This window comes from Triticum aestivum, chromosome 2B (assembly GCF_018294505.1).
Source record: "Triticum aestivum cultivar Chinese Spring chromosome 2B, IWGSC CS RefSeq v2.1, whole genome shotgun sequence".
Lineage (NCBI taxonomy): Eukaryota > Viridiplantae > Streptophyta > Magnoliopsida > Poales > Poaceae > Triticum > Triticum aestivum.
In genome coordinates this window covers 150,474,906-150,486,408 of record NC_057798.1, presented here as the reverse complement: position 1 = coordinate 150,486,408, position 11,503 = coordinate 150,474,906, and the positions used below count along the sequence as shown (strand labels likewise).

The window sequence follows — 11,503 nt, the reverse complement described above, 5'->3', positions numbered from 1 at the left end:
ATTCGGGAGAAGGTACAATTACCTTATCAAGCTCTACTTTCCTCCCACTCACTTCTTTCGAGAGAAACTCCTTCTCTAGAAAGGATCCAAATTTAGCAACAAAAGTCTTGCCTTCAGATCTGTGATAGAAGGTGTACCCAATAGTCTCCTTTGGGTATCCTATGAAGACGCATTTCTCCGATTTGGGTTCGAGCTTATCAGGTTGAAACTTTTTCACATAAGCATCGCAACTCCAATCTTTAAGAAACGACAGCTTAGGTTTATTGCTAAACCATAGTTCATACGTTGTCGTCTCAACGGATTTAGATGGTGCCCTATTTAACGTGAATGCAGCTGTCTCTAATGCATAACCCCAAAACGATATTGGTAAACCGATAAGAGACATCATAGATCGCACCATATCCAATAAAGTGCGGTTACGACGTTCGGACGCACCATAACGCTGTGGTGTTCCAGGTAACGTGAGCTATGAAACTATTCCACATTGTTTTATATGAAGGCCAAACTCGTAACTCAAATATTCTCCTCCACGATCAGATCCTAGAAACTTTATTTTCTTGTTACGATGATTCTCCACTTCACTCTGAAGTTCTTTGAACTTTTCAAATGTTTCAGACTTGTGTTTCATTAAGTAGATATACCCATATCTGCTCAAATCATCTGTGAAGGTGAGAAAATAACGATACTCGCCACGAGCATCAACACTCATTGGATCGCATACATCGGTATGTATTATTTCCAACAAGTCAGTAGCTTGTTCCATTGTTCCGGAGAACGGAGTTTTTAGTCATCTTGCCCAAAAAGCACGGTTCGCAAGCATCAAATGATTCATAACCAAGTAATTCCGAAAATCCATCTTTATGAAGTTTCTTCATGCGCTTTACACCGATATGACCCAAACAGCAGTGCCACAAATAAGTTGCACTATCATTATTAACTTTGCATCTTTTGGCATCAATATTATGAATATGTGTATCACTACCATCGAGATCCAACAAACTATTTTCATTGGGTGTATGACCATTGAAGGTTCTATTCATGTAAACAGAACAACAATTATTCTCTGACTTTAAATGAATAACCGTATTGCAAAAACATGATCAAATCATATTCATGCTCAACGCAAACGCCAAATAACATTTATTTAGGTTTAACACTAATCCCAAAAGTATAGGGAGTGTGCGATGATGATCATATCAATCTTGGAACCACTTCCAACATACATCATCACTTCACCCTCAACTAGTCTCTGTTTATTCTGTAACTCCTGTTTTGAGTTACTAATCTTAGCAACCGAACAAGTATCAAATACCCAGGGGTTACTATAAACACTAGTAAGGTACACATCAATAACCTGTATATCAAATATACCCTTGTTCACTTTTCCATCCTTCTTATCCACCAAATTTTCAGGGCATTTCCGCTTCCAGTGACCATTTCCTTTGCAGTGTAAGCACTCAGTTTCAGGCTTTGGTCTAGCTTTGGGCTTCTTCGCGGGAGTGACAACTTGCTTGTCATTCTACTTGAAGTTCCCTTTCTTTTGCTTTGCCCTTTTCTTGAAACTAGTGGTCTTGTCAATCATCAACACTTGATGATCTTTTCTTGATTTCTACCTTCGTCGATTTCAACATCACGAAGAGCTCGGGAATCGTTTTCGTCATCCCTTGCATACTATAGTTCATCACGAAGTTCTAGTAACTTGGTGATGGTGACTAGAGAACTCTGTCAATCACTATCTTATCTGGAAGATTAACTCCCACTTGATTCAAGCGATTGTAGTACCCAGACAATCTGAGCACATGCTCACTATTTGAGCAATTCTCCTCCATCTTTTAGCTATAGAACTTGTTGGAGACTTCATATCTCTCTACTCGGGTATTTGCTTGTAATATTAACTTCAACTCCTGGAACATCTCATATGGTCCATGACATTCAAAACGTCTTTGAAGCCCCGATTCTAAGCCATTAAGCATGGTGCACTAAACTATCAAGTAGTCATCATTTTGAGCTAGCCAAACGTTCATAACGTCTGCATCTGCTCCTGCAATAGGTTTGTCACCTAGCGGTGCATCAAGGACATAATTCTTCTGTGCAGCAATGAGTATAATCCTCAGATCACGGATCCAATCCGCATCATTGCTACTATCATCTTTCAACTTTGTTTTCTCTAGGAATACATATAAAGCATAGGGAAGCAACAACGTGAGCTATTGATCTACAACATTATTTGCAAAATACTACCAGGACTAAGTTAATGATAAATTAAAGTTCAATTAATCATATTAATTAAGAACTCACACTTAGATAGACATCCCTCTAATCATCTAAGTGATCACGTGATCCAAATCAACTAAACCATGCCCGATCATCACGTGAGATGGAGTAGTTTTCAATGGTGAACATCACTATGTTGATCATATCTACTATATGATTCACGCTCGACCTTTCGGCCTCCAGTGTTCCGAGGCCATATTTGTATATGCTAGGCTCGTCAAGTTTAACCTGAGTATTACGCGTGTGCAACTGTTTTGCACCCGTTGTATTTGAACGTAGAGCCTATCACACCTGATCATCACGTGGTGTCTCAGCACGAGGCACTTTCGGAACGGTGCATACTCAGCGACAACACTTATACCTTGAAATTTAGTGAGAGATCATCTTATAAAGCTACCTCTGAAGTAAGCAAAATAAGATGTATAAAAGATAAACATCACATGCAATCAAAATATGTGACATGATATGGCCATCATCATCTTGTGCCTTTTGATCTCCATCTCCAAAGTACTGTCATGATCTCCATTGTCACCGGCATGACACCATGATCTCCATCATCTTGATCTATATCAATGTGTCGTCACATGGTCGTCTCGCCAACTATTGCTCTTGCAACTATTGCTATCGCATAGCGATAAAGTAAAGCAATTATTTGGCGCTTGCATCTTATGCAATAAATAGACAACCATAAGGCTTCTACCAGTTGTCGATGACTTCAACAAAACATGATCATCTCATACAACAACTTATATCTCATCACGTCTTGACCATATCACATCACAACATGCCCTGCAAAAACAATTTAGACGTCCTCTACTTTGTTGTTGCAAGTTTTACGTGGCTGCTACGGGCTGAGCAAGAACCGTTCTTACCTACGCATCAAAACCACAACGATAGTTCGTCAAGTTTGTGTTGTTTTAACCTTCTCAAGGACCGGACGTAGCCACACTCGGTTCAACTAAAGTTGGAGAAACTGACACCCGCCAGCCACCTATGTGCAAAGCACGTCGGTAGAACCAGTCTCGCGTAAGCGTACGCATAATGTAGGTCCGGGCTGCTTCATCCAACAATACCGCCGAACCAAAGTATGACATGCTGGTAAGCAGTATGACTTGTATCGCCCATAACTCACTTGTGTTCTACTCGTGCATATAACATCTACGCATAAAACCAGGCTCGGATGCCACTGTTGGGGAACATAGTAATTTCAAAAAAATTCCTATGCACACGCAAGATCATGGTGATGCATAGCAATGAGAGGGGAGAGTGTTGTCCATGTACCCTCGTAGTCCAAAAGCGGAAGCGTTAGCACAACACGATTGATGTAGTCGTACGTCTTCACGATCCGACCGATCCAAGTACCAAACGTACGGCACCTCCGAGTTCAGCACAAGTTCAGCTCGATGACGTCCCACGAAATCTGATCCAGCAGAGCTTTGCGGGAGAGTTCGTCAGCACGACGGTGTGATGACGGTGTCGATGATGCTACCAACGCAGAGCTTCGCCTAAGCACCGCTACGATATTACCGAGGTGGAATATGATGGAGGGGGGCACCGCACACGGCTAAGAGATCAAGAGATCAATTATTGTGTCTAGAGGTGCCCCCTGCCCCTGTATATAAAGGAGCAAGGGGAGGGGGCCAGCGGCCTCATAGGGTGCGCCCCAAGGGGGGAATCCTACTCCTACTAGGAGTAGGTTCCCCCTTTCCTAGTCCAACTAGGAGGGGAAGGAAAGAGGAGGAGGGGAGAAGGAAAGAGGGGTCCGGCCCTCAAAGCCCTAAACCAATTCGGTTTGGGACTAGGGGGGCGCACCCTACACTTCCTTGCTGCCCTCTATTTTCACTAAAGCCCATGAAGGCCCATTGACCCTTCCGGCGAATTCCCGTAACTCTCCGGTACTCCGAAAAATACCCGAATCACTCGGAACCTTTCTGATGTCCGAATATAGTCGTCCAATATATCGATCTTTACGTCTCGACCATTTCGAGACTCCTCGTCATGTCCCCGATCTCATCCGGGACTCCAAACCACCTTCGGTACATCAAAACACATAAACTCATAATACCGATTGTCACCGAACTTTAAGCGTGCGGACCCTACGGGTTCGAAAGCTATGTAGACATGACCGAGACACGTCTCTGGTCAATATCCAATAGCGGAACCTGGATGCTCATATTGGATCCCACATATTCTACGAAGATCTTTATCGGTCAAACCGCATAACAACATACGGTGTTCCCTTTGTCATCGGTATGTTACTTGCCCGAGATTCGATCGTCGGTATCTCAATACCTAGTTCAATCTCGTTACTGTCAAGTATCTTTACTCGTTATGTAATGCATCATCCCGCAACTAACTCATTAGCTAAATTGCTTGCAAGGCTTATAGTGATGTACATTACCGAGAGGGCCCAGAGATACCTCTCCGACAATCGGAGTGACAAATCCTAATCTCGAAATACGCCAACTCAACATGTACCTTCGGAGACACCTGTAGAGCTCCTTTATAATCACCCAGTTACGTTGTGACGTTTGGTAGCACACAAAGTGTTCCTCCGGTAAACGGGAGTTGCATAATCTCATAGTCATAGGAACATGTATAAGTCATGAAGAAAGCAATAGCAACATACTAAACGATCAAGTGCTAAGCTAACGGAATGGGTCAAGTCAATCACATCATTCTCCTAATGATGTGATCCCGTTAATAAAATGACAACTCATGTCTATGGCTAGGAAACTCAACCATCTTTGATCAACGAGCTAGTCAAGTAGAGGCATACTAGTGACACCATGTTTGTCTATGTATTCACACATGTAATATGTTTCCGGTTAATACAATTCTAGCATGAATAATAAACATTTATCATGAAATAAGGAAATAAATAATAACTTTATTATTGCTTCTAGGGCATATTTCCTTCAGATGATCACCTTAGTTTCTTTTTTTAGTCCTTTTTAATGGAGAATAGTTGCAGTAGTTCCAACCTACGAGAGGTATTCGATAGGGAGATCCCATTTCCCCTTATCTTTTCTTGTTAGCAGCGGAGGGCCTTTCGTGCCTATTGAAATCCGTTCCTCAGTCGTCAGCGTTTGTGGGAGTCCAAGTGGCGCCGACAGCCTCAGTTGTCAACTATTTGCTCTTTCCTGATGATAGCCTGCTGCTTTTCAAGGCTAGTACCGGGGGGGGGGCAAGTGTGGTGTCAAACCTGTTAGATACATATTGTAATGCTTCGGGACAAAGAGTGAACAATGACAAATCTTCCATTTTTCAGTAAAGGTTGCCCTCAAGTGATCCGGGAGAGCATCAAAAACTCTCTCAATGTTCATGACGAGTAATTAACTGATAGATACTTGGGCATTCCGACTGACGTAGGTCACTCGAAGAATGGTACTTTCAAATATTTAAGAGACAGAGTATGGGAGAAGATCAAGAGATGGATGGAGAAGCTACTGTTTTATGCAGGAAAGGAGGTTTTAATCAAGGAAATTGCCCAAGCCATTCCGGTTTATTCCATGTCCTGTTTTAGACTGCCTAGAGGAATTCGTGAGAGTATTACTTCCATGATACGACAGTTTTGGTGGGAGCAAAAAGGGCAAGAGAAAGCCCAACTGGATTTCATGGGATGTTTGTATGAGGCCGAAGTATTTGGGAGGGCTTGGTTTTCGAGATATAGAAATTTTCAACCTATCACTGTTGGAAAGACAAGCATGGAGGATCATCCAGGAGCCATTGTCTTTAAGTGCAAGAGTTTTGAAGGCAAAATACTTTCCAGAAGGTTCTTTTTTGGAGGCCGAGCTGGGTAACAACCCTTCACAGATTTGGAGGGCGATCATCGATGGAAGAGGAGCTCTTGCCCAAGGATTGATCAAGAGAGTTGAGACTGGAGAATCAATAAGAGTTTGGGAGGATAATTGGCTACCACGGTCTGGTATGATGAGGCCAATGGTGTCTCTAGTGGCTGACAAACCAACTTGGGTCTCAGAGTTGATTGATAGCACTTCGGCTTCTTGGAAGGAAGATATGGTCCGATCTATGTTTCTCCCACTAGATGCGGATATTATTCTGGGGATTCCAATTTGTACAAGGAGAGTGGATGATTTCTGGGCTTGGGGAGAAGATAAAAGAGGCATTTTCTCAGTTAGATATGTGTATTTTTTCCTGGCAAGTGTGAAACGAAGCAATGAAGAGCTATTACAATCTGTAGGTGGACATTCAAGGAATACAGAGGAGGAAAAGGCGTGGACCTCGTTGTGGAATATGAAAATCCCATCAAAATAAAGATGTTTGTTTGGAGATTGTGCCATGAAATTATTCCCACAAGAGATATTTTAAATCATCGGAATATGTCCAGCACAAAGATCTATGCTTTTTGCGTAGCTGAGGATAGCTGGAAGCATGCACTGTTGGACTGCGTTATGGCAAGAAGTATTTGGTCTCTCAGTTCAGAAGAAGCAGTGCAAACTATGGTAGATAATCTGTCTATGAATGCGAAGAGCTGGATGTTCACGATCCATGAAGCGTTATTGCACGAGGAATTCACCCGGGTGGTGTTAACCTTGTGGGCGATCTGGCGAGCCCGGAGAAGAGCAACACATGAAGATATCTTTGAAAGCCCGTTCACGACGTATTCTTTCGTCAATGCTTTTCTCAGAGATATTCCGATTCTGGAAAAGGATACAACAAAGCAGTCATGGAAAATTGAGGCAAGACCGACAGTTTGGCTGAGACCACCGGAGGGCTTCGTGAAAATAAATACGGATGCGGCCGTAGTGACAGAGGGATCCTATGGTGCGGCGGCAGCTGTGTGCCGTGATCAGGAAGGGAAGTTTCTGGGATCTTCAGTTATCAAAGTCAAAGGTATTACAGCGGCAGCTACTTTGGAGGCAATGGCGATCAGAGAAGGGCAAGCCCTGGCTGAGGACTTATATGTCAACAAAATTCATACAGGATCAGATTGCAGGACAGTGGTTAATGATATTGGAAAGAATACGATGTCGGAGTACGGAGCTATTGTTCATGAAATTATAGGTCGTTCTAGTCTTTTCAATTCTTGTGAAATAGTTCATGAGTTTAGGAGCTCGAATTTTGAGGCTCACAATCTCGCTAAGTATGCTTTAAATCTCGAATTTGGACGCCATGTTTGGTTGGACCAACCGGGAGAGTTGCATTTTTTACATGTAAACATTTTGGATTATGAATAAAGCTTGGCGAGATTGTCTCGAAAAAAGTGAAAAGATCACACATCAAGCTGGTGGATGCTTGTCGCATACCAGCTGAGCTATTCATCTCCGTTATTTAATATTGAAACAAGCGTTATAAGATCTCAAGCCCCTCCTCTGGCGACCCGGGGGAACCCCGATCTAGCGCCACCGCGTCCCACCCCTCGCCCTCCCAGTCTCGCCGCCACTCGAGGAGGCCGCCGGCGAACGCCGCGCGCGCTCCGAGGAAGGTGGCGGCGGGGCGCCTCTGCTGCATCTCGCGGCCGCTTCGCCAGAGGAGGGGCGGAGCCGTCGTGTTGGATCTGGGGCCCATCCTCGGGGGCGTGCGAAGGCGGCTGCCTCTTCGATGCTATGGGTGGCTCGGGGGCATCGGTTGCTGGTGCTGCTCCCGGGCACTCAGTTGGTCGCGGTCGGCTGAGTCGCATATGGATCTGGCCACCAGGGGTGGTGGCCGGCGGGTCTCGGTGGATGGGCTTCCCCTTGCTGAGATCTGGCAAGCGGGATCATCCAGATCCTGGCAAGGATGGCGGCGACCCGTGCACGAGAGATAGAGGTCTTCGATCAGATCTGGGTGAAAACCTGCTATTGGCTACTGCCAAAGTCGGCGATGGCGACACTGTCTGCGTCGTTCCCTTCCTGAAGGCATCGCCGTGGAGAAGTTCAAGGCCACTCTCTGCTACCTCCGGGGGAAACCCTAGATCAGTAGATCGGACGACGGCGGCTCTCTGGTGTCGTTTTCCCCCACGGGGGCGTCATTCTTGGAGGTGCACACGGGCTCGAGGGACTAGAGGACGGTGACTTTGGTGGAGCGGCGCTTCATCTTTCACATTGATGGTGACAGATCTCGGCGGCGTGGTACTGTTGAGACTCGGCATCTGATGCGCGGAGATGGACTCGCGCAGGAGGAGGTTGCTGTCTGGCGTCATGGTGACGTCGATGGCTGAGTGGCCAGACAAGGTAGAAGCCTCAATATGACCTGAAGACGGACCTGTGGAAGATGGCGGCGACGACACACGAGTGTGTCTGACCGGATTATGCCCCAGACCCGGTATGTGGCTCGGCTGGGGCTTCCGAATATGTTTCGGCTTCCGGCTTTTGATGTTAGGCTTAGGTGAGTGGTTTGGGTAGTGGCCCAGCTAGCACCCCTTCATCATTTTGGATAGAAGTAGCGGCATGTGTTGCCAAGATGGTGGATTCAGGCACATTGTTGTAATACTTTGTAAGGTCCTCCAGAATAATCAATAAAGTGGCCGTATGCATCTCCCAGATGCAGAGGCCGGGGGTCATCCTCCTTTTCTAAAAAAAGCGTTATAAGATCTATCAGGCGCTCCAGGTCTACCCCCCCACCCACCCCCCACACAAAGAAAATACAGATCTTAAACCTTTGTTTGAATTTCAAATGCGATTTCTTTCTGATTGTTTCTTTACTGGTTCTTTACTTTTGCTTCCTTGTTTGAAATCGTAAAATTCAAAAATTGTTAATGTTTTCAAATAAATGTTCCAAATTTTCAAAATTCATAAATTTTTCATTTTCTTCAAAAGACTGTTTGCAATTCAAAAATTGTTTGTGTTTACAATTCAATAATTGTCTGGATTACAAAAAAATCAAACATTTCAAAAAATGTTCCTTGTTCGGAATTCCAAAAATTGTTCATATTTATGTATTGTGCGCATTTTTTAAAAAAAATTGCCGATTAAAAAATTGTTCGTTTTGAATTTGTGAGAAAGTTTTAAAATATTTTTTTTATGAAATTATATTTTGTTTTAAAAAACATTGTTTTGCGCGCGCGTTCTTTTGCGGCACGCACCCGTGGCGGGTGGCGCCGGGGCGTCGGGTTTTCGCTTTGCTGCCCGTGTCGATGGACGTTGTCAGCCTCAGCCCTTAGCTTGAGCCAGCCAACGCCCAGCATGAGCGCCCCACGTGGTGCCGCCACCTCGACCGGGAGGGGAGGGCAGCGCACAGAAGTTTCATTTCATAGGCTGGGGCGCGTGGACTGTGCCCGCGCATGTGACCAGACCTGGTCAGGGACTCAGGGTGCCCTAGTCGACTTCTTGTATTTTTTATGAGTTGTGTATCCACTCCAATAATACTATTGTCAAGTATCTTTAGGGATGAAGATCTCAGCAAGATATGAAGTTCTTAAAGAATGAAAAAAAAACGATCTACTTCTTTTTGGTATTTTAGACTAAATTCTTATATGTTTTCTATCTTCCATACGAAAATTGTCAATTCTCAGAAGATCTTCTTCAGTCTTACTCAAAAGGTCCAATAGTGTATGTATATTGGCCCTTTTATACATTCTAGAAGTCAATTCTAATTGATCAATAAAAATACAATTCAATGTAATTCCTTTTTTGTTTTTCTTTAGATTAGTTAATCTTTTTTGAAAAGTGTCTGTGCTCGAAATAATCGAGCACGGGCTTTTATGGTCAAAACATATCTTGTCTTATCACCTTATCATGAGTTTTTTCCTTGGTTAACAATACTTGTTGTTTTGCCGATATTTGCGGGGATTTCAACTAATCTTTTCCTGAGAATTAGACGGCCTACCTGAACAGGCTTTTTATTTGGTGGGTAACATTGATGAAGCTAGCACGAAAGTTATAACCTTAGGAGAGGAGAACAAATCGCAGAAATGGAAAGCAGTGTCAAATTATTGGAATTCTGCATGGCATATTTCCCAACCTTCATTCCTGCTATTCCAGGCTCTAGTGCTCAGTCATAAACCTATTGCCCTCTCCGCTTTCCCAAGTAATGCAACTATGAATCTCATGGAGAGTTCGATCCTGGCTCAGGATGAACGCTGGCGGCATGCTTAACACATGCAAGTCGAACGGGAAGTGGTGTTTCCAGTGGCGAACGGGTGAGTAACGCGTAAGAACCTGCCCTTGGGAGGGGAACAACAACTGGAAACGGTTGCTAATACAAAGCTGTGGTAGTTTTTCCCATGGATTTCCTGTAAACATCTGAACAACTCAGTATCTTCTACCTGTATTGCAGACGGAAAATATGGTCGCTTGATTACGGAGCTTGATTCTATATATTATTTATTAATTATTATAGAATCTATCTTTTTTTGCAAATCATAGTGGGAATCCTATTACCGATTCCTAAACGTTTTCTTTGTCAAAACAGAAAGGAGGGAAATTGGATAACCGACGACACGACTTTTAAGCCCCACTAGTTCGCTTTATTTTCAACGGACATTTCCTCCCTCGTCAGCAGCTTCATTACCTGCTAAGTCTGGAAGGGTAGTAAAATCACTCAGAACAATCAATCTTTTCTTATGATACTGATACGATGCAAACGGTGGAGCATCTCCCAATTGATTTACTTAAGAATAAAGTCTCGTTTTAAATCCATTGCAATTTTTCTTCTTCTTCTTTTTCGAGTTAGAATAAAAAAGAAAACAATTTAGCATCTTTGGTATAATCTATTTTTTCACGAAATGGATCATAATAAAATGGATTTTAGGTATCTAGGGGAGATTCACTTGGAAGTAACTATTTCCTAGATTTACATAAAAAAATGACTTTTTGAAGTTTGAGTGAGGATAATTGTCTTAAATTTCGGAGAATCGGCTGAAAAAAATGCGGAATTGTCTTCGCCTATTATCTGCGCAGGATCAAATTCCAGTCTGATCAACTTGCAGGAGCAGGAGAACCTGTGACAGACAAAGATCTTGTCTTGTACACACTTAGTGGATTAGGCAGAGACAACCACTGATCAGATTCAGCTGACCTCAGAGGGGACTAAGATGGTGGAGAATAGCCACCAAGGAGAATGGCAGAAGACATCATATCCAAAGACGAAACAGGGATAAAACGCAGGATAACCCAGATCACTCGGACTAGCTAAACTCTCCAGAACAAACACAACCTAGGTGGTTTGACTAACATTTTGGCATATAGATATGTACCCCACCAGAAAACAAAGATTGAGGAGCAAATATGTGAGATGATGAACAATGTCATTATTCATCGCAGCACGAGCCCCTTCGCTTCTCCAG

At 43.6% G+C, this 11,503-nt stretch overlaps 1 long non-coding RNA gene across 1 annotated transcript; it reads left to right on the top strand.

Annotated features, from left to right (window-relative positions):
• The first annotated feature begins 609 nt into the window (after positions 1-609).
• On the top strand, positions 610-10,408 carry LOC123040886 (uncharacterized). Its single transcript, XR_006418308.1, has 3 exons — positions 610-621; positions 2,487-2,490; positions 10,274-10,408. It is a non-coding gene; the product is annotated as an uncharacterized lncRNA (long non-coding RNA).
• The last annotated feature ends 1,095 nt before the right edge of the window (positions 10,409-11,503 follow it).